This window comes from Balaenoptera musculus, chromosome 1, assembly GCF_009873245.2.
Source record: "Balaenoptera musculus isolate JJ_BM4_2016_0621 chromosome 1, mBalMus1.pri.v3, whole genome shotgun sequence".
Taxonomy (NCBI): Eukaryota; Metazoa; Chordata; class Mammalia; order Artiodactyla; family Balaenopteridae; genus Balaenoptera; species Balaenoptera musculus.
The window spans coordinates 10,193,732-10,215,081 of NC_045785.1; the positions used below are offsets into that span (position 1 = coordinate 10,193,732).

At 41.0% G+C, this 21,350-nt stretch overlaps 1 protein-coding gene across 1 annotated transcript in view; it reads left to right on the top strand.

Annotated features, from left to right (window-relative positions):
- Window positions 1–19,710: 19,710 nt before the first annotated feature.
- PRDM2 (PR/SET domain 2) overlaps window positions 19,711–21,350 on the top strand; it is a 119,184-nt gene continuing 117,544 nt past the window's right edge. Inside the window, exon 1 of the mRNA XM_036841975.1 lies at window positions 19,711–19,749. The gene's annotated coding sequence lies outside the window, so the exon portion shown is untranslated. The remainder of the gene's footprint in view (window positions 19,750–21,350) is intronic.

A 21,350-nucleotide genomic window follows, 5' to 3' on the forward strand; every position in this document is an offset into this window, starting at 1 on the left:
TTCAAGAAGATGAGCACTTTTAAGTTGTGAAGCATGTTGTAGCCTAAAAAAGAGATATAGATCCTTTCAAGAAAGTCACCTCTCCAGTAACCAAAGGAAAAAAAAATATCCTGACTGACAGCTCTTTTCAAGTGCAAATAAGAATGAAAGCAAGAAGAGGTTTAAAATTCTCATTAAGTACTTTTGCTATTTTCATGTAAATATTGATATGCAATCTGGTTTTGCACTGTCAAAAATCACTCATGCATACAAAGATGCTCAGATTTTAATACACATGTTCTCCATTCCTTTCCTGAGTCCTGTAGTCTTTTCTTTATAACATCCTTCTCAGAGGAGCAGAAAATGTGATTTATGGCCAATTTCAAGATGGCAGCACTGAAGAGTAACCAAAAAATTAGCCCATAAACCAACAAAAGGGCCAATGTGTTTACGTAAATGAAAGCCTCATCATCTCCCAGTTAAAATTTGTTTTCAACAGGCGTCTTGAAAAAGGGTTGAAAAGACATACTTCCAAAGAGAACTGGAATGTTGTAAATCCACTGTGGAAGGAGGGATGGGGGCACAGCGGGAAAACCTCAGCCTAGGTTTCTCAAACTAGCAGCATCTGTAGGATGTTTAATGGCTTTTTTGGTGAATAGACAGCTCTCCAAATTTATTTTTAAATTCAATATATTTTAAAATTTATTATAGTTCTTTGCTTGGTAAACAAAATAAAACACATTTTAAAATTAGTAATAACAGTTGTTTATATCAGAGAACAGGCTAGTGTTGTCCCTTCTTTTAAGAAGGTATCCATAGTTTGTTAATGATGTATAGGTTGAGCCAAAAGTCTGGCTCCAAATCCAATTGGTTTTGTTTTTTATTTTTCATTAGTTGCTTTACTGGCCGGTGCTCTCTCTTGCCAGTGATAAATCTCAAATTAGCTTAATCTGAAAACAGAATTTATTGGACTTCCCTGGTGGCTCAGTGGTTAAGAATCTTCCTGCCAATGCAGGGGACACGGGTTTGATCCCTGGTCTAGGAAGATCCCACATGCTACGGAGCAACTGAGCCCACACGCCACAACTACTGAAGCCAGCGTGCCACAATTACTGAAGCCCGCGTGCCTAGAGCCCGTGCTCTGCAACAAGAGAAGCCACCGCAATGAGAAGCCCGCACACTGCAACGAAGAGCAGCCCCCCTCACCACAACTAGAGAAAGCCTATGTGCAGCAACGAAGACCCAATGTAGCCAAAAATAAATAAAAAATAAAAACTAAAACAGAATTTATTGACTTGCATAATCAGAAAGTTCAGAGGTACTTCCAATTTCAGGCATGGCTGGATCTAGGTGCCCAAAAGAAGTCATCAAGAACAAGTCCCTCTTTACCTTTTAGCTCCATTTTTGGTTTTGGTTTTGTTTTTCCTGAGTTGCCTTAATTCTAGGCCTTCTGTCCATGTGGCAGCAAAGATGACCCCAAGCTGCTCCAGACTTACATGCCTTATTGTCTATGTTTCCAAAGGGACAGAGAGTGTCTCTTTCAACAAAAATCTTGCAAAAATCTCCCGAAGGGCGGATTGATTACAGATCCATCCTCCTAAATCTAAACCAATTACTGTCCCAGGAAATGCCAGACCCACTGGACAGGCCTGGATTTGTCCCGATCCTTCAAACTTAGAATGACAGCCGCATGAATGACACAGACTGGGAGCAAGGAAGGGCCATTTTCCATAGAAAATTTAGGATGCTGTTATCAAAAGTGGGGCATAATGTCTGGCAGGGAGAAACAGTACTTGTCCACTTGGTACACTAAATTAGAAATTCCTCACTAACAGTTTGTGTCATGGAGAATGGCAGTGAATATTTGGTGGCTCTCTCAGATAGTAATGAACAAGCTAGAACAAGGACAAGAAATCATGGGCAGGTCTCCCAGGAAAGTCTCTTTCCAGGGCTTATTACCAGGTTACCCCAACCAGCGTGTGTCACCCTTGTTCTGGAAGATTCCATGTCCGCTTGACAAGGAGCCGAGTATGAATTCCTGTCTCCTCTTTGGTTGCTGCTGGAATGGAAAGCATCTCTTCCTGTTGTGTTAAGCATTTGGATGTGATATTAAGATTATTCCCAAAAACACATCATTGAGTTATTTCTTCTTCCAGTGTAGAAAAGCATTGATTTTTCAGGGAAAAAAAAGCAAACTCTTAATGGTTGGACCACGTGCACCAGAGTTTAGTCTCCTTAAAAATCCAAATCCCAGGACTTTCCTGGTGGTCCAGTGATTAAAACTTCGAGCTTCCACTGCAGGGGGCACGGTTTCGATCCCTGGTCAGGGAACTAAATATCCCGCATGCCGCCTGCCACATGGCATGGCCAAAAAAAAGAAAAGTCCAAATCCCTTATGGACTCAATGTTAAAGACCATGCAATCTCATGCTCAGGTAAGAGGTTCCAGCTTGTGCAACTTAAGTACAGCACCAGTCACAACAGAAGTGGTTTTTATTGGATTATCAAGGTTATGGAGAAATGTTTTCATTATCATTCATTTCTAAGAATTTCTTAATTTCCTTTTTTCATTTCCTCTACAACCTATAGAGGTTGGAAAATATATAGTTTTCCAGACATATGGCATTTCTGTGGTCATCCTGCATTCTTAAATTCTAGTTTTATTGCATTATGGCTGAAAAACATGGTCAATATGGTGTATGTGATCCTGATTCCTTTGGAATTTATTGAGGGTTCTTTTATGGCCTAATTCATGGTCTACTTTTTCAATATTTTTTCCATGTGTACTCAAAAATGTGCAGAAAAAGAAGGTGTGTTCTGTTTTTTGGTTTCTTCTCTCTCACTACATATTATACCTAGCAAAGAACTGAAAATCTGAAAAGTGCAATTAATAAATTCAAGATGTATAAATATCTGTATATATTACATATGTATGCACATGTATACATATACCATACGTCAACGCCTCAGCCCAACAGGGACTTGTGGGGCCCTCAGACACCAGTGACCTAGGATTTCTGTGGTGAAGGGGGAGATAATAATTGTTTCAGAGCATTTTGGAGAAGAAGCAAGAGCGGAACTTGAGATCTTTCCTCCATCCTAACCTCTTAGTGCCCCTGCAGCTACCATCACGCAGGCTAGAATCACTAATATTCCCACAGCCACATCAAGACAGGTTTTAGCTAGAGTTTCCAAATTTTTGTTATTGTTTTCTGTTCTTAATTTATGGAAGCCACATCCGTGTGTGTGTATGTGTGTGTGTGTTTAATAGTTTCTCCAAGGTTGGTTTTGGGAGGAAAGAAACAGCAACCTATACTGTCTTGCCATTTTGACAGAGATCGGAAGACACTCTTCAGATCAAAGAAACGTATTCACTTAGCTTTCTTTTCTGAGTCGTCTGGGAAACGTTTGCTGCTGGGATATTTCAGAGTACTTCCTGCTCGTTTTATTGTACACTATGCTGAAAGTATGCAAGTCAACGACAGAGATCTGATTGTCTTTGCAACTGAAACAGTTGCGAGACAGCTCAGGCAAGCTGTTATCTTCGTGCTTGTCCAAGGCAGGAGGTTTCGGTCAAGATTCCCTAACAATATTACTGCTATTTTACATATGTATCTTTATAATTATTACTTTTATTATTCTAAATATACCCTTAAGATAATAAACTTCTTGAAGGCAGGGACTATGGCTAACAGATCTCTGAATATTTTGAAGTTATCAGCACAGCCCTTTAATTGGATGACCATTTAAGTAGTTTTTAAAAGTCATGCGTCACAATATAAACTGAATTACTAAAACTGTTTAAACAGGCTAAAACTGATTTTTAAACTAAAATTAAAACCTTACACTAATATTTTTATCCATCTACTGCAAAGATTAAAATATTAACTTATGAATATAATAAACATGAATATCATACAATAAAAATGAATATCTGGATGAACCTGAAAAATACTAGTTATTTATAAATTTGATAAATAACAAAAGATCATTAAAAATGTGAATATGACCCACACGTGCAGTGATATCCTTCTTTAAGAAAAACCCAAACTAGTATAAACAGTGCCGTAGATCCTGAAAATCCTGACTTATTTTTAAGGTTTCCTACAATGATCATCATGGAATTTAATGCCTAATGCAGACAAGAAACTAGAATCAAGACACTAGGAATGAATTTTAAGTGGCACGTGGTAACCTATTTGGTGTTTCTCTCTGGATCTGTGGTTTCAAAGTTAAATCATTGGTCTGTAAGTTCAGATTCCCTGGTTCCATGGTGAAAGGTGAAAAGTGGGGACAACTTGCTTTCTAGACCTTTCTAAGGTTATAGGCACAGAGTCTGGCTTCCCAACCAGCTCCTCCATCTCTAGGTCACAGGACCATCATGTGACACGGGTTTCTCTGCAAACTGACCACCTTTCTACCCTATATCCATGTTACTGTGACTGCTTTCTTCTCAAGTTTAGTGCCAAATTGGGGATAGGATTCACCTCAGTTTCATCTAATTAAGAGAACAGTTTCTGCCAAAATCAGTTTCTCTGCCAGGGACGGCATCAGCCTCATTTTCCTACATCCTTCCCAGAGGTTTGCTAGAAGTACCCATGGCCTACCCCTCTCATCTCAGGCTGTACCAGCTTCTGTAATGAGAAATCTTGGTTGTAACTTGATCCTTGGAAAAACAGAACCACACTTTCTGTTCTGTTTGAATCAGTATTCAGAAATTGCCAATGTTGCCTGAGATTATCCTGCCTGGTTTCTAAATGGAAAAGAAAGTAATCATATGAAGGACAATAAATGAGCAATTAGATTTTGATTCTTAAGACTTTTTTAAAAAAGAATTTCACCTTAAAATAGTTTTCTCTCTGAAATGCTGAGAGAATTAAAATAAGTACTTTCACTTATTTTTATTACCTTGGCGAGATCCATGTCATCTTCAGCCTCGTCTGTTTTCTTGCTCTGCTCCAGAGTGAGGGACGTTCTTCAGGTTCATATTCAAAGATGTCATTTTTACAATACACTAAACTCATCATCTCATCTTGCATTTATTCATTCTACAAACATGCTTCAGTACCTGCTACAGGTAAGGCACAGTGACAGATACAGAGGAGATAGAAATGGTATCTCTGTTTAATCAGCATCTTGCTACTATGTGACAGACGCTGTGAGAAATGCTTCATGTACATTCTCTTTATCTTTATGACCACCCCCATCCCGGCCGCTGAGGCAAGTTTATTATTATTATAATACCTTTGGTATTATTATTGTTAGTCACTGAGGCCTAGAAAAGTTTAGTGGATGTCCAAGGTCATCCAGCTAGTAAGTGGTAGAGGTAGGAGTCAAACTCAGGACTAGCTAAGTGCAGAGTCCAAAACAGCCCCAAGTAGCGGAGTCAACTCTCAATTTTCCAGAGGTGAGTACGTCACAGTCCCTACCCTCCTGCATCTAATGGCCTCCTGGGGACAGACTGACACATACCAAGTAACTGGAGGAAGCATGCTAACACGAGGGTGGTTTAAAAGAGATACATATTCCAGGGGACCCAAAGAGGGCTTCCACCTGGAGGTCAGGAAAAGCAATAAGAAGGCAGGAAGAAGAAGAAGGAGGAGGAGGAGAAGAAGAAGAAGAAGGAGAAGGAGAAGAAGAAGAGGAGGAGGAGAAGGAGAAGAAGAAGGAGAAGGAGAATAAGAAGGAGAAGGAGAAGAAGAAGAAGGAGAAGAAGAAGAAGAAGGGGCTTCTCTGGTGACGCAGTGGTTAATCCGCCTGCCAATGCAGGGGACATGGGTTCGAGCCCTGGTCCGGGAAGATCCCACATGCCGCAGAGCAACTAAGCCCGTGCACCACAACTACTGAAGCCCACGTGCCTAGAGCCTGTGCTCCACAACAAGAAAAGCCACTGCAATGAGAAGCCCGCGCACCGCAATGAAGAGTGGCCCCCACTCGCCGCAACTAGAGAAAGCCTGCGCACAGCAATGAAGACCCAACACAGCCAAAAATAAATAAATAAATAAATAAATAAAGTTATTTTAAAAAAAGAAGAAGAAGGGGAAGGAGGTGAAGGGAAGGAAGAAGAGGAAAAGGAGGGAGAAGAGGGAGAAGAGGAAGGCAGTAAGTTGAATCCTGTCTTGGCTGGGGGCACTACAAAGGAGTGAGCGAGGGAGGGACAATCTGAAGAGCAGTAGTGTCAAAGTAGTAATGCAAGAACGTGAGGGGTTTGAGGAAACGTGTGAATTCTCACGCTCTATGTCTGGGTGTGGGGGGAGCTAAGGCTGCACAGGGAGGTGGGAGCAGATCCATGGGAGAGCATGGAGACAGCCACAGAGCCTCAGAGGAGGGGACGGTTTGAGATGTGAGGGAGGGGGTTGAGAGGGCTAGATTTCTGCACACAAGGAAGACAATCGTTGGGGCTGACAACCTCTTCATTACTGCCTTCGTGAAGGTCAGTTGGGTCCGGAGAAGGCAGGGATCAGGGACCAGAAAAGCTTGTTCCACACCCTTTCAGCTCAAGGTTATGGATCCAGACTTCCATATGTGATTGAGATATGGTTAATTAGATCCTTAAATACCTAATTTAAGGATTTAAAACAGGACGAAAGTTGTCACTGAAAACATACAGAACTGGAATGTTGGTGTTTGCACCCAAATTCACTTTTCAAATCAGACTAAGTGAGGGTAATTTATTCATCCCATCATCAGCATCTACTGTATGCAGGACACTGTGACAGGTGTTGGGGCAGGTATAAACCTAGCCTTGGACCCTGTCCTGAGATAATTAATAGTCTAGTGGGAGAGATATGACGTGTATGCAACTAATGAGGATTACGAGGTAGAAAGGTCTAAATGCGAATAAAGCAGACCATGAGGCCTAGGAAGTACAGAGAGTTTAGAGATGGGGGTGGGAGGGCCGGGATTTCTCTCCACCGTGGGATGAGAAAGGACCAGGGAATGGCTCACAAAGAGGCAGGTGAAGACTGAATAGGATGTGAACACGTGGACACATAGGAGAAGGGTTTCCTGGGAGAGGAGGAGTTGGGAAGAAAACCAGTATGGGGGTTGGGGGGTAGAGGTGAGTCAGAGGGAATGAAGGTGCAAGGTTAGTTAGTGATCCTCACTTTCAGACAGGACAGACTGTGAATCCCAGTCCCATGGAGACAGGACCAGGGTCTGTCTTGCTCTCACTAAATCTACTCTGAGTGAATGGATGAATCTGGACTAACTAAACCTCACCTCCACACCTAGTCAACTTAGTGATAGAGTTAGCAACTTTGTCACAATTCTGGCTCAATTAATCTAAATGTGAACAGTGGGGTAAAAACAGGTAAAGAAGGCAAAGTGAAAGGAAAAATATGAGGGTAAGGTACATCAGGTTCTGTTCTTATAGAATTTCCAGAGAAAACGGTTGTTTAAGAGGAAAAATAATTTTACACTTAATGCTCTATTTATCTGTATTCTTATTTTTGCTATTAGAGGTAATCTCATATAATATTTTTCCTAATAAATGCTGTGTGTGTGTGCATGCATGCTGGAAAAAAAATGAATTTTCCTCTAGGAATTTGGAAGTGCTTTAGGGGAAATACATTTCTTTCTACTGGTTGATAATGTTCTTTAAAGATGTTTATATTAAAAATAATGTATAGTATGAAGCAGTAACAAATTCTCCCAGACCTCACATCAAGACTTGTCTGAATCCCACATGTTAATCTGCAGCTAAACATGTGAAAATGCTAAAAGAGCTGTAAACATGATGAAGCTTGTCTTTTCTTTGATTTAATACATTTTTTCCCTTTCCATAGGAATAATCTTCACTTAGAAGTTCACATGCATGGAAAAAGAACAAAGTGCAACCAAGTGCAAAAGATTCAGCAGCAAGTATTTAGTGCTACCCTTTAAGGAGAAATATTGTAGATCTGTGAAAAACCAAGTTTATCTGCAATCATGGCCTCCAATACAGAAATCACTGACAGGAAAAAAAAAAAAAGAATTCTCACTGTACTGTTATCTAATATTATTATAAAATAATACAAATAAAATGTATGTGGTAATAAAATGTACCAGTGCTACATTTCCATTATATTAGACATGATCAGTTGCCATTTTACATTATTACTATATCTTTGTGATGATTAATTGTACGTATCAATTTGGAGGGTGGTTTTAGATGACATTAACATTTAAATCAGTAAAATTTGACTAAAGCAGATTGCCCTCCATAATGTGGGTGGGCCTCATCCAATCAGTTGAAGGCATGAATAGACCAAAAAGATGTGCCTCCATGAGCAAGAAGGAATTCTTCAGCAGACTGCCTTCAGACTTCATCTGGACTATTGTCTCTCCTGGATCTCCAGCCCACACTACAGAGGTATATATATATAGATAGATGTTATTATAATCTTAGCCCTTTGCAGAATTGCTTTCTCTCATCGACACTTTGTTGTTATGCCCCAGCTTGGCGAAGTTATAAGGATCAGGTGTAGGACACTCAATATGTTTGGGCCACAGGGAGGTGGTTGAGGTACTTGCACAGAAACATTTGTTGTACTAACCTCTTGTTTTTTTTTTCTTCCACTTTGTTTTCTTTACCTATTTTTATGTATGCATGTATGTCAGCTACCCATACTATTCTAAGAATGAGGTGGAGTAGAATAAACAAATGAATACATTAATGATTTTTCCTTTATATGTTTTGCTCAGACATCTTACCAGAAAAAACAGCAAAGCCAGAAAGGATTAAAACACCATTACGATATTTATTAGTCTTGTACATACCATTCTTATAATTACACTTTTGCTTTTAGAATTGTAACTTGTACTTGTTAAAATATACATTACAGACTTAGAGAAAAATCTTTCTTGCTATTTTCAAGTCAACTTTTGTTCTATTATTCTGTAATCTTCCAATTCAAGAAGAGAATATATAATAAATTTTAAAAATTAAACAAGATATTATGTTATGCTGTACATCTAAAACTAATACAAATTTACATGTCAATTATAGCTCAATAAAAAATAATAAAGGTGATTATTGTAAAAAAAAAGATTACAACTGATAGTCATTTTTTTCTCTGATTCAAAATAGTAACTTTTATATATACATAATATATTATACATTCTATGTTATATAAATATATTTGCCCATTTTATATTAAAAATTTTATATTACATATATTTGTATGTTTATATAATAATTTTTTTTACATATTCCTATATATATGTTATAAAGTAGTGAGTTTGGTTTTTTGTTACTGAATGTCCCTATTTGACTGCAAATGTCCAAGTTCCATAGCGACATTTAAAGAGGCTACAACATGAAGTCTTAAGTTATATAACATTATGGCTTTCTTTGTTTTGCATTTCCACCCATATGTCACTTGTAATAAAAGGTGAATTGCATATGATTTTCTACTTAAATAGTCGTTATTGTTGAAAAATGTCGAAAATTAAAAAAAACAGATGTTTATAAAATGAATTTTTAGAGTTTCTCTCATAAAGTAAGGGATACCCCAATTACTCTATTTTTAATCCCAAATACCTCCCCTTGTCAATTATGAAACTTTCACTTATGAAACTTTCCTGTAGTAATTTATATAAACACAATCAGAATAATAGATTTTAGAACTAGAAGGGATCTTAGAGGTTTGGTCTAGCTCCTTAATTTTACAGATGTAAAAATCAGGCCCAGAGATATTAGGCACTGTAATTAAGGTCATACACTTTCTTAAAAAATTCTTAACCACAAATTCTTAAAAACGAAAACAAAACACTAAAATAGTTTCCAAAGTCTGAAACAAACATTTTAAAAAGAGACACAGGAGCCAGTTTTACATTGAAGCACCATTTATAATCCTACATAAAAGATTAGTTTACTCCCTGCTAAAATATATGTTTGCTCAGTTGTAACTGTAGTCGTAATATTTCATCACAGTCAGCTATAAAAAGTGGTTGGGGTATTGTAATTTGTGATGCCACCTGGGTAAATAAGAAGCAATTCATATGAGTGACTATTGCTACCTTTAATCATATCAGAAGAAGAAAACATTCCAAAAACATTGCCCAGGGCGTGTGGTTTTCTCATGCGTTGGGCTCTCTCTCTGAAAGTAGACATAACCCTGACTGGCATAAAAGGATATTAAGAGGCTTCAGTCTTGCTAGTAATTTTTTTTGACATTTGTTCTCAGGTATTGTTAATATTAAACTTTCCATATTGCCATCTATATGTACTGCACCATGAAATACGTCTAGAAAGAGGCAAGGTCCCTATTTAGTCCAAATGGAGTCTGAGTTTGTTGATATCTTTAGCTCAAGTAACCACAGTATGAGGAATTGAATGTTCAGTTTTTTCTTGTTAGAGGGTTCTAGTTGATTTTAGGCAAGCTGCCTCTTTGGCTCTGCTAAGTGTAGTCTTGATCTTATAATAGAAAGACATTTGGCAGGAACAACATTCATTATTAAAAACAATTGGGGGAATGATATATTATGGATACAACAACCCTATTTTGATCAAGATTCAACCTTTGTACTATTCAATTTTTTCTCCCTCAATCAGAATGATGTTGATTAGAGTTCATGCATTCTCAACAGGGGCAAAAATTGTTTCTTGGGGGACACAAAAATCCAAGCTATAAACATTTAAAAATTCTTAGCATAAATTCTAAAAACAAAACACCAAAAATTTTTCGAAGGCTGCAACAAATATTTTTAGAAGAAATATATGAGCTAAATTTATATTTAAAACCCATTTATAAGCCCAGAAATAAACCCTTGCATATAAAGTCAGATGATTTTCAGCAAGGGTGCCAAGATCATTCAATAGCAAAAAGATAGTCTTTTCAACAAAGAAAAGAATATTCTTTATTGGGAAAACTGGATATCCACATGCAAAAGAATGAAATTGAATCTTTAACTTACATCATATATAAAAATTATCTCAAAGTGGAACAAAGGCTTAAACATAAGAGCTAAAACTATAGAAGAAAACTTAGGGGAAAAGCTCCATGACATTGAATTTGGCAGAGATTTCTTGGATATGACACCAAAAGCACAGGCAACAAAAGCAAAAATAGATAAATTGCAGTACACCAAAATTAAAAACTTTTGGGCATCAAAGGACACAATCCACATTTTCAAAAGGCAACCCGAGAATGGGAAAAAATATTTGCAAATCATATATCTGATAAGGGGTTTATATCTAGAATGTATTTAAAAACTCTTACAATTCAATAACAAAAAAACAACCATGATTGAAAAATGAGCAACGAACTTGAATAGATATATAAATGGCCAATAAGCACATGAAAAGATGCTCAACATCAACAGTCATTAAGAAAATCCAAATCAAAACCGCAATGAGATACCACCTCCCACCCATTAGGATGGCTACTAACAAAGAGACAGAAAATAATGTATTGTTGAGGGTGTGGAGAAACTGGAACCCTTCTGCACTATTGATGGGAATGTAAAATTGTATAGCCACTATGGAAAACAGTATGGCAGTTTCTCAAAAAATTAAAAATAGAATTACCAAATGATTCAGCAATCACACTTCTGGGTATACATCCAAAAGAATCGAAAGCAGGATCTTAGAGAGATATTTGTACACCTATGTTCATAGCAACATTCCGTTAAAAGGTAGAAGCAACTCAAGCATTTATTGACAGATGAATGGATAAACAAAATGTGGCCTAAACATACACTGGAATATTATTTGGCCTTAAAAAGGAAGGAAATTCTCTCACTTGCTACAATGTGGGTGAACCTTGAGGACACTATGCTAAGTGAAGTAAGCCAGTCACAAAAAGACAAATACTGTGTGATCCCACTTATATGAGGTCCCTAGAGTAGCCAAATTCATAGAAACAGAAAGTAGAATGCTGGTTGCCAGGGGCTGGGGTTTGGGGGAGGAATGGGGAGTTATATTTTAATCAGTTCAGAGTTTTAGTTTCATGAGATGAAAAGAGTTCTGGAGATGGATGGTGGCAATGGATGCACAACAATGTGAATGTACTTAATACCACTGAACTGTACACTTAAAAATGGTTTAGATGGTAAATTTTGTTATGTATGTTTTACCACAATTTTTTTAAAAGCTGTTTATAATCTTACATAAAAGATTAACTTATTCCCTGCTAAAATATTTGTTTGCTCTTAAGTAACTACAGCCATATTATTTCACCAGGGTGTAAAAACAACAGTTATACATAGAGTACACAAACAGATATGCAGTGTATCTATGACATTAAAATTTCATGGTAAGGGAGGGTCATTAGGAAAAAAAATGTGTAAAAGGGCTTCTGGGTTGGGGGAGGTAAGGAAAAACACGTTGAGAAATACTCCTTATCCTCAATGAGTTCCTGCTCCATACTCCAATTGAGCAGACACATGTCTAATGGTGAGACTGGAAAATGCAGAATAATCTACAGTAGCGTTTCTCAACATTTTGACATTTTGGGCCAAAATGGTTCTTTGTCATGGAGGGGGCTGTCCTGTATATGGTAGAATGTTTAGCAGTCCATCTGGCCTCTACCACTAGAGGCCACTAGCATCTCCAGTCCAGCTATGACAACCCAATTTGTCTCCAGACATTGTGAAGCATCCATGCGGGGGCAAAACCACTGCTTCACAATTAGTTAAAGTTAATCATAACTTGGACAATGGGTAGGTTTTGAGTAGGGGCTCAGGTGTCTCAGCTCTGGCAGGTATTGGCAGGTGCTGTCTTGGCTGCGTCATGTGTAAGGCTGCCTTATATTAAATGGTGATCTCTGTGACAAAGGAATGCCATGCCTTCTGAACCTGTTTGGGAAGCTTTGGAAAGGTATCATTATTTCTGTTGTTAGCCAAAGAATCTGGTGATGACAACAAAGTTTAAATGTTTGGGAGGCGTGGAGGAGGCAAACAGTCAAATTAAACTGGAAGAGAAGCGAATTCACAGCGCAGGCCTAGAGTTCTTGCTAATATGTTCTTGCTAATAAGTTCTTGCTAATAGGGCTAATATGTTTCTATTTCACAGGTCACATTTAAATTACAAAACAGTGCACAGGTGTTTATCAATCTGCAATTGTCTACCACTGTTTGGATAATGCAGGCATGTACAACCCTGTTTTCACTCTAAGGGGCGTAGAATATGTTTGGGACTTAAAATATATATATGCAGTCCCACCACAATGGGACAGAGTATTTGATTAATTGCTGATGGTTATTACGCAGGGATTCATATAAAGATGAAGCCACGATTGTGGGCTCGACTCCTGTACTGGGTTGAACAGTGTCCCCCCAAAATTCTTGTCCACCCAGAACCTCAGAACGTGACCTTATTTGGAAATATTGTCTTTGCAGATGTAATTAGTTAAGATGAGGTCATATTGGACTAGGGTGGGTCTGAAATCCAATGACTAAAATTCTCACTAGAAGGCCACACGAAGACACAGAAAGACAGAGGGAAAATGACCATGTGAAGATGAAAGAGTTGGAAAGATGTGTCCTCAAGCCAAGGAATGCCAAGGCAACCACCAGAATCTAGGAGAGAGGTATGGAACAGACAGATGCTCCCTTAGAGACTCCTGGAGGAACCAACTCTGCTAACACTTTGATTTCAGATTTCTAGCCTCCAGAATGATGAGAGAATAAATTTCTGTTGTCTTAAACCATCCAGTTTGTAGTACTTTGTTGACGCAGCCCTAGAAATCTAATATAAGTCCTAAGGGAAGATTTCATCAAAATGCTGAGGAGAGAAGGGGTGATGAGTGAATTCTAGACGAAAATCAAGGTGAAGAAAAACAGGGAGCAAAGCGTTGCCAGAACATAGGTGTGGGCGGTGAGAAGCGGGGACTCATGTCGATGATGAATGAGCTCTGTCTGGGTAGGTAGGACAGGCGGTCCTGTCCATAGATGCCCTGGGAAGAGACACACAGGAGCTTCCAATCTGGAGAAACAAATGCAGGCTGTGGCTTTACCACCTCAGTGCTGTCTGCATATTTCTCTACCTGATTTATCTTCTATTCCTTCTCATGCTGCTTGCTATTTCCTGCTGAAAAATATTTTCACTTTATGTCTTTGTTGCCAACCTATATGTTTTATTCATGCTCTCATGGTGGTGTATCAGTGAATTAATTCTGCCTTCAAGGAAGATGAAGCCTTTAATAAACTTCCCTTTGTATTCTCTAGAACAAAACTACACTGGCCTTTGAGCTTGTTACACTCGTGGTTCTGAAACAGGAGTGAATGCTGCTACTTAGGGACATCTGTGCAGGAAATTCCGAACTTTTTAACAGATTTATTAACGTGTTTAGTTCTAAATACGTGGTATAAGAGGTGTGATGAAAAATCTTGATACAGTGCTCTGAATTTTTTTTTTAGAGTATGGATTACAGTTATTTTAGGGGTCATGAATTTGAATTGGTTAGAAATGTTAGCATCTTGGAGTCGGTTCTTTCTTTTCTTTTCCTTCTTTCTACATGATTCTTTATTTGTTGCTGTTCCAATCCAGCAAAGGTTACTAGACAAACCACTACTGTACAAAATACTATTCATTCACTTTTGTCCACCCCTCCCCAACATCCCTCCCTTCTAAAAAGATGATTTGATATGAGCATATATTACGAAATGACCACTACAGTAAGTCTAGTTAACATCTGTCACCATACATAGCTACAGAAAGTTTTTTCTTGTGATGAGAACTTTTAAGATCTACTCTCTTAGCACCTTTTAAATATGCACTACGGGATTATAACTATAGTTGCTGTGCTGGACGTTCCATCCCCATGACTTATTTTATAACTGGGAGTTTGTACCTTTGACTCCCTTCACCCATTTTGCCCACCCCTCACCTCTGTTCTCTGTATCTATGAGCATGTTTTATTTGTTGTTGTTGTTTTCTTTTTTTAGATTCCACATATAAATAAGATCATATGGTATTTGTCTTTCTCTCTCTGACTTACTTCACTTAACTGAATGCCCTCAAGGCCCATCCACGCTGTCATAAATGGCAAGATTTCACTCTTTTTTATGGCTGAGTAGTATTCCATTGTGTGTATATATAAAAATATAAAAATATATATATACACACACACAAAGTATATGTATATGTATGTACATATATATATACACTGCATCTTCTGCATCCATTCGTCTACTGATGGGCACTTGGGTTGCTTTCTTATCTTGGCTATTGTAAGTAATGCTGCAATGAACATGGGGGTGAATATATCTTTTTGAGTTAGTGTTTTCATTTTCTCAGGTAAATATCCAGAAGTGGAATTGCTGGATCATGTGGTCGTTCTATTTTTAATTTTTCTGAGAAACCTCCATGTGGTTCTCCGTAGTGGTTGCACCAATTTACATTCCCACCAACAGTGCACAAGAGCTCCCTTTCCTCCACATCCTTGCCAACACTTGTTATTTCTTGTCTTTTTGATAGTAGCCATTCTAGCAGGTATGAGGTGATGTCTCATTGTGGTTTTGATTTGCGTTTACCTTATGATTAATGATGTTGAGCATCTTTTCGTGTGCCTGTTGGCCATCTGTATGTCTTTAGAAAAATGTCTATTCAGATCCTCTGCCCATTTTTTAATAAGATTTTTTTTTTGCTATTGAGTTATATGAGTTCTTTATATATTTACTCTTTATCAGATGTATTTTCTCCCATTCAGTAGGTTGCCTTGAAGTAATATTGGATAAAAAAAAAAAGGTGTGGGGAGCAAACCCTCACGGAACACACGTGGAGCATAAGGATGTCATTCTAGTCCTACACTGTGCCCTGCTGTGCTTTTGTGAGCAAGTCCAGTCTGCTCCACTAGACCCTAAGTTCTTGGGATGCAGGGTGGCGTTTTCGTCCTTCTGTGTTCTCCCTAGTGCCTAGAGAGTGTAGTGCTAAAAGCACCTTGATGCCTGGGAAGCAGCATGGCCAGTAGACAGATCGTGGACTTTGACCCTGGACGAGTCCTTGAACCCTGCCTCTCCACCAGCTGTGCCCCCCACAGTCTGTGCTTCAGTGTCTTCACCTGTAAAGCAGCAGCCACTGTTGTCATTGTCATGAGCATTACGTGAGAATGTAGTATAAAGCACCCGCGCAGACTGGCACTCAATACAGGTTCCCTCCTTTCCCCTTCTTACCTCTAAATCTCACCACTGCTAAGATTCGTCTACACATTTGGAGGCTGCAGTTTTTGCACTGAAACTATGCAGCCAAAAGAGTCCATCATGCATTAAGTTGTATCTTTAGTCCCCAGAGTTTCTATCTTTGAACTTCATTCGTCTTTAATCTGAACCCAGAATCCAAGTTTCGAATCTTCTGGTTGCTGGTGTGCTTGCACAGATGTCATTCCTTGCTTGGGTAAAGGACTTAGCAGAGGGATGGTGAGTGGGGAAGGTGAGGTGGAGACACTGGAAGAAGAGACTCTGGATCTCATTCAAAACAACTTTCATTCAGGAGGAAAGGGGGCTCAGTATTTTTTAAAAAGTAAGTGATGTATTATTTGAACAAGATATGAGTTCATCTGATGCAGTTGCTCTTAGACACTTAATCCCTTTCCCCCTGATGTTCTTGCTTGACAGTCCAGGGAGAGTATTTAGAATGGTCTCTTTATGCAGATATTTTAAAAAAATACTTCCCAATTCCTACCTCAGTTATCTTGGTTGAGGAATAACTAGTTGAGAGCATGTAGTAGCAGACTTGCCTGTAGCAGTTCTCAAGCTTTTTCTTGTTGCGGGGGGTGTGGCGTGGGGAGTAGAGTTTACTTGTTAAGCCCGCAGCTAACCAGGGAGCTAAATTGTCTAGGTTCAAAACCTGGTTCTGCTGCTAACTAAGCTTTCCTGGCCTCCATTTCCTCATCTGTAAAGTGAGGATAGTGCTTATCACATAGTCTTTGGTCCACACATACTTGCTCAAATCCAGCCACATCAGAAGAGGGAGGGAGAAGACTTTTTTCCCACTAAAAATATCTATGTAGCGTTTGTTACATGCCAGACACTGTTCTGGGTACCGGGATGACGAATCGTGATGATTGTCCGCTGTAATGGTACGTCATGCCAAGGTACAAAACTGGCCGGGACCTGTGCTAGATATATCTGTGTAAAGTGGAGTTTCATCCCCGTTGTAGCTCCAGACAAAGAGTGCATTTTATATTTCCATCCCCCTAATACAGAAATGGCCCATGAGATGTGATGAATTGTCTCAAAATCCTTCCCTCATCCTTTAGCAATATCTTTCACCTTTTCAAAGAGACAAAAGAGTAATATTTAGCATATCAGATAATAAACATTCATGAAATCACATTGTATTATCAATAGTTCATATCTTTTTTGGATTAAGTTGACAAAATATATATAATTATTTATCCTGAGCAGTGGCACAAGTTGAAAAATATAAAATGTTCAAGAAATATATGCAGATGAAAAATAAACGATGGCTGATGAAGGGGGGAATTTAGGAGTGCTGAAGATATACTCAGTGTAGCAGGCTAAATAATGGCCCCTAAAGATATGTTCACGTCCTAGTCCCCTATGGAAAGAGGTTTTTGCAGATGTGATTAAGTGAAGGATCTTGAGATGAGGGGATGATCTTGGATTACCTGGGTGGTAATTGCATCCCAGATGCAATTACATGTTTCCCTAGAAGAGGAGGGTAGAGGGAAATCCAACCACACACAGAGGAGAAGGTGATGTGAAGATGGAGCAGAGAGTTAAAGATGCTGGCCTTGAAGACTGATGCAGCCACAAGCCTAGGAACGCTGGCAGCAACAACTAGCAGCTGGACGAGGCAAGTAAAGATTCTCCCCTAGAGCCTCCAGAGGGAGTGTGGTCCTGCTGATGCCTTGATTTTTGGCCCAGTGACACTGATTTCGGACTTTTGGCCTCTAGAACTGTGAGAGAATATATTGAGTTGGCCAAAAAGTTCATTCGGGTTTTTCCGTAAGACGCTATGGAAAAACCCGAACGATCCTTTTGGCCGACCCAATATTTCTGGTGTTTTAAGCCACCCAGTTTGCGGTAATTTGCTGCAAGAGCTACGGAAAACTAAAACACCCAGTCATTTTAGATTAATGACAGGGAGGACAACCACTGACTACTCTGTCAACCATCTCTTGGCATGATGCTATGTAGTACATGTTCTGGTTCACTGTGTCACTTCTAGCTTAATGTTCCTTTATTTTCCTTTGCATTCTATTGAATGCCACGTGGCATATAGCTTTTTTAAAAAGGTTTTTGATTTGTACATTGGTGTTTTGACTGTGGATGGAACGGTCGAGTCTCCCTCACTTTTTTTTTTTTTCAGATACTCCAAGTAATTTCGATGCATGGACCATCGGGAGGCACTGATTCAGGTAAGGGATGGAAAAGTCTGATGTCTGCTCTGATCACAGCAGAGTACACACTTAGTGACATGCATGCAAGTATCTCTTAAATCTAGGGTCTCTTTCCCTTGAATATCAGTGGAAGAAATAAGTAAACGCTTGAGGTCTGATTTTATTTTTTTCTTAGGCTCTGCGCTGACCCTGTCACTTTTTAAGACCTTGATAAAAATTTATCTGATGAGATTATCTTCATTTGTTCACTATACCTGACTAGGTCGTTAGCACCATCCCTTCACAGTAAGATGATAATACGTGTTGACTCATCATGTTTTCTTAAAATTAAACCCTAGTTACATAAACGGATTTGTGTGCTCCTTCAAAAGTTTCCAAAGAGTAACTGCGCTTTAGTATGTCTTCTCCTCAGAGTGGGGCCTTTCCACGGAGTCTAATGTCACCCATTTCATTTAGATTCTTCCTGCTTTCATTCTCAAGGCTTTATCTTGAAGTGGTCATGGCTTTAAATACCATCCATACGCGACAGACCCCCAACTTTCTATCTCATCTCCAGCCTGCACCTCTCTCCCCCACTTCAGACTCCTTGCCAACTGCCTGCTAGATGTCTGATACACATTGCTCCTTGGATGTCGAGACAGACATCTCCAACTCAACCCCGTTCATCTCCATGAGAGCAGTCATTCGTTGTCACCCAGGCTGTCTATTGGCTTCCTCGTTTGTAAATCATAAGTTCCGCAAGGACAAGGCCAATGTCATGTTTTGTGCTGTAGCCCCAGCACGTAGCACAGTGCTAGACACATGGCGGGCAGGCAAGAAACACGTTTGTAATGAATGAGCAAATAAACCCAGCTGCATCCACCCTCTTGGAGCTGGATCTTTTTGGGGGGAGGCTAGACTGGTCCTTTAGGGAAGAGCGAAAAATGGGGTCTGTGTTTACTCATTTGACAGGGATATCGTGATGAACCCATTTTCCTTTGCCCTCCGCCTTTTATTAAAGGCTGTGGGTTCTTGCAGTAACTTTCGATCGCGCAGAGTCCCAAGCCTTTGGCGCGTACAGACTGGTGGTGGCGAGCCCCGGCGCTGACCGCTGGGGTCCGTGGGGTCCCCGTGAGGATGGCGCGCGTCGCGGCGCGTGCGGCCCAGGTCGTCGAGCCCGCGAGAACAGAGGTCGGGGCCCCGGGGCAAACACGCCTCTGAACCACGGCGGCCCGTGTACGGGCCCTCGAGGTGTGTGCGGCCCGGGTCTGGGCCCTCCGGCAGCGGCGCGTTGGGGTCTGCTCAGCCGGGGGTCGCGGCCCTAGACTACCGCGCGGGTAGAGCGGGTCCCCGAGGCCGTGCGGCCGGCGCCAACCGACGTCACTTCCGACCGGAGCCAAGATGGCGGCGGCACGGCCGCGGGCTCCTGGGCCGGCGGAGGGGCGGCGGCGGCTCGGGCGGCGGCTCTCGGCGCTGTGAGGCGCGGGGCGCGGCGGGCGCAGGTAAGAGGCGGCCGGGGCGGGTGGCTTCCGGGACGGCGGCGGGCTCGGCGCCGGGACTCCCGTTCCTGCCCGCGAGGAGCGAGGCGGCAGGGGCGACACGCCGGGGACCCGGGCGCGCAGGGCCGGGCGGACCGGCGGGCGCGCCCCTTCCGAGGTTCCGAGGTTCCGGTGTCCCGCGCCCGCGGGGGCCCCGGAACGAGGCGCGTCCCGCCGGCAGCCCGGTGGCGGTCCGGGGTCAGTCCGTCCCGCGACGAGCACCCCGGCCCGGCCTTGGGGCCCGGCGCCGGGAAGTAGTGGGGTCCGCTTTGTCGCTGTTGGTTTGCCGCGCGCCCCGCGGGGAGGACGCGTGTGGGCTGCGGGGCGGCGGCGACGGGCGGGCGGCTGCGACTCCAGCGGGACCCCGGGCGCCCGCGGGTCCCAGGGCCGTTTCAATTTCAAGTCGTCTTGCTTCTCTTTTTTGTGTTGCAGCCGAACGTGTCTCTCACACTTGCGTTCTGAATTTGTTTTGTGTCTCGCGTCTTTGTGTTTCCTCAATCCACAAAGTGTGGTTTAAGCCTGGGAGTGTTCTCCCTCGGTAATCCCATCGTAGACCCACCGGTGTTTTTAACAGACGTGCAGTTCTCTCTTACTCATTTTGTTACCAAAGATACCCACGAACCTGTTTTTTGATGGTGGCAAGTGAGACACGAAGTAGACCAAACAGGTCAGCGTCTTTCGCACACCTCCGTGGTTGCTCCCGACCCACACGTGAACCGCTGAGCCGGGAATAACCCTACATCGACCCGGGAAGCCCAAGTTCCCTCAACTACGCAGCTGTAATTTCCCCAGAGAGGACACGCATGCTGGCCCCTCATCTTCCGTTCAGCGTTGCGTTGGGGTTTTGGTTTTATTTCAGAGGTGGAACGCCCTTTGGTGAATCCCAGTTAAGTCTTTAAATCCCTCTAATCAAGACACTAAAATGGTCCTACCCAGAAGGCGATTAAAATGTTTCTTAAAGTTTTTGTTTACTACAGAAAAGCAACCACCGTGTTTAACAAACGGAACCTTTCAGTGATTCTCTTAAGATGCCAGACTTCGTCTCCGTTTGATCAGTTGTGTGCAAGTATTGGGGAAATGTAGGCCTTTAAACGTTGGTTGTTTTTTGTTTTTTGTTTTTTAACATGTTATGAAATGTGCTGTACAAATATCGAGGAGGGGGAACTGAGAGACATATCGTATGTTCCTTTTTAGTAGGGTCTTGCTTTTGAGATGGCATGCAGCTGCCCCTTCATTCTCCAGAAACTAACTTACACTCATTTGCCCACATTCTTTTACATGTAGAATCTCAGTGTAGCCTTGAGAGGACCTTTAAAGATCGTCCGACTCCCTCATTTCAAGCGATGGAAACTGAGATTGAAATTCATAGTGGGACTAACATTTGTTCACAGCTTCTGGTATTCCAGGGCTCTTTTTACACATCTTTTTTGGTTTGGTTTAAATAAGTTAATACATTTGAAGTGGTTAGAAAAGTGCCAGGCACGTAATCATAACGCTCAATAGAGGTTCGCTTTTGTTGATTCTGAAGGTGGTTTCTTTCATTGAAAAGTTGGCACATTCACATT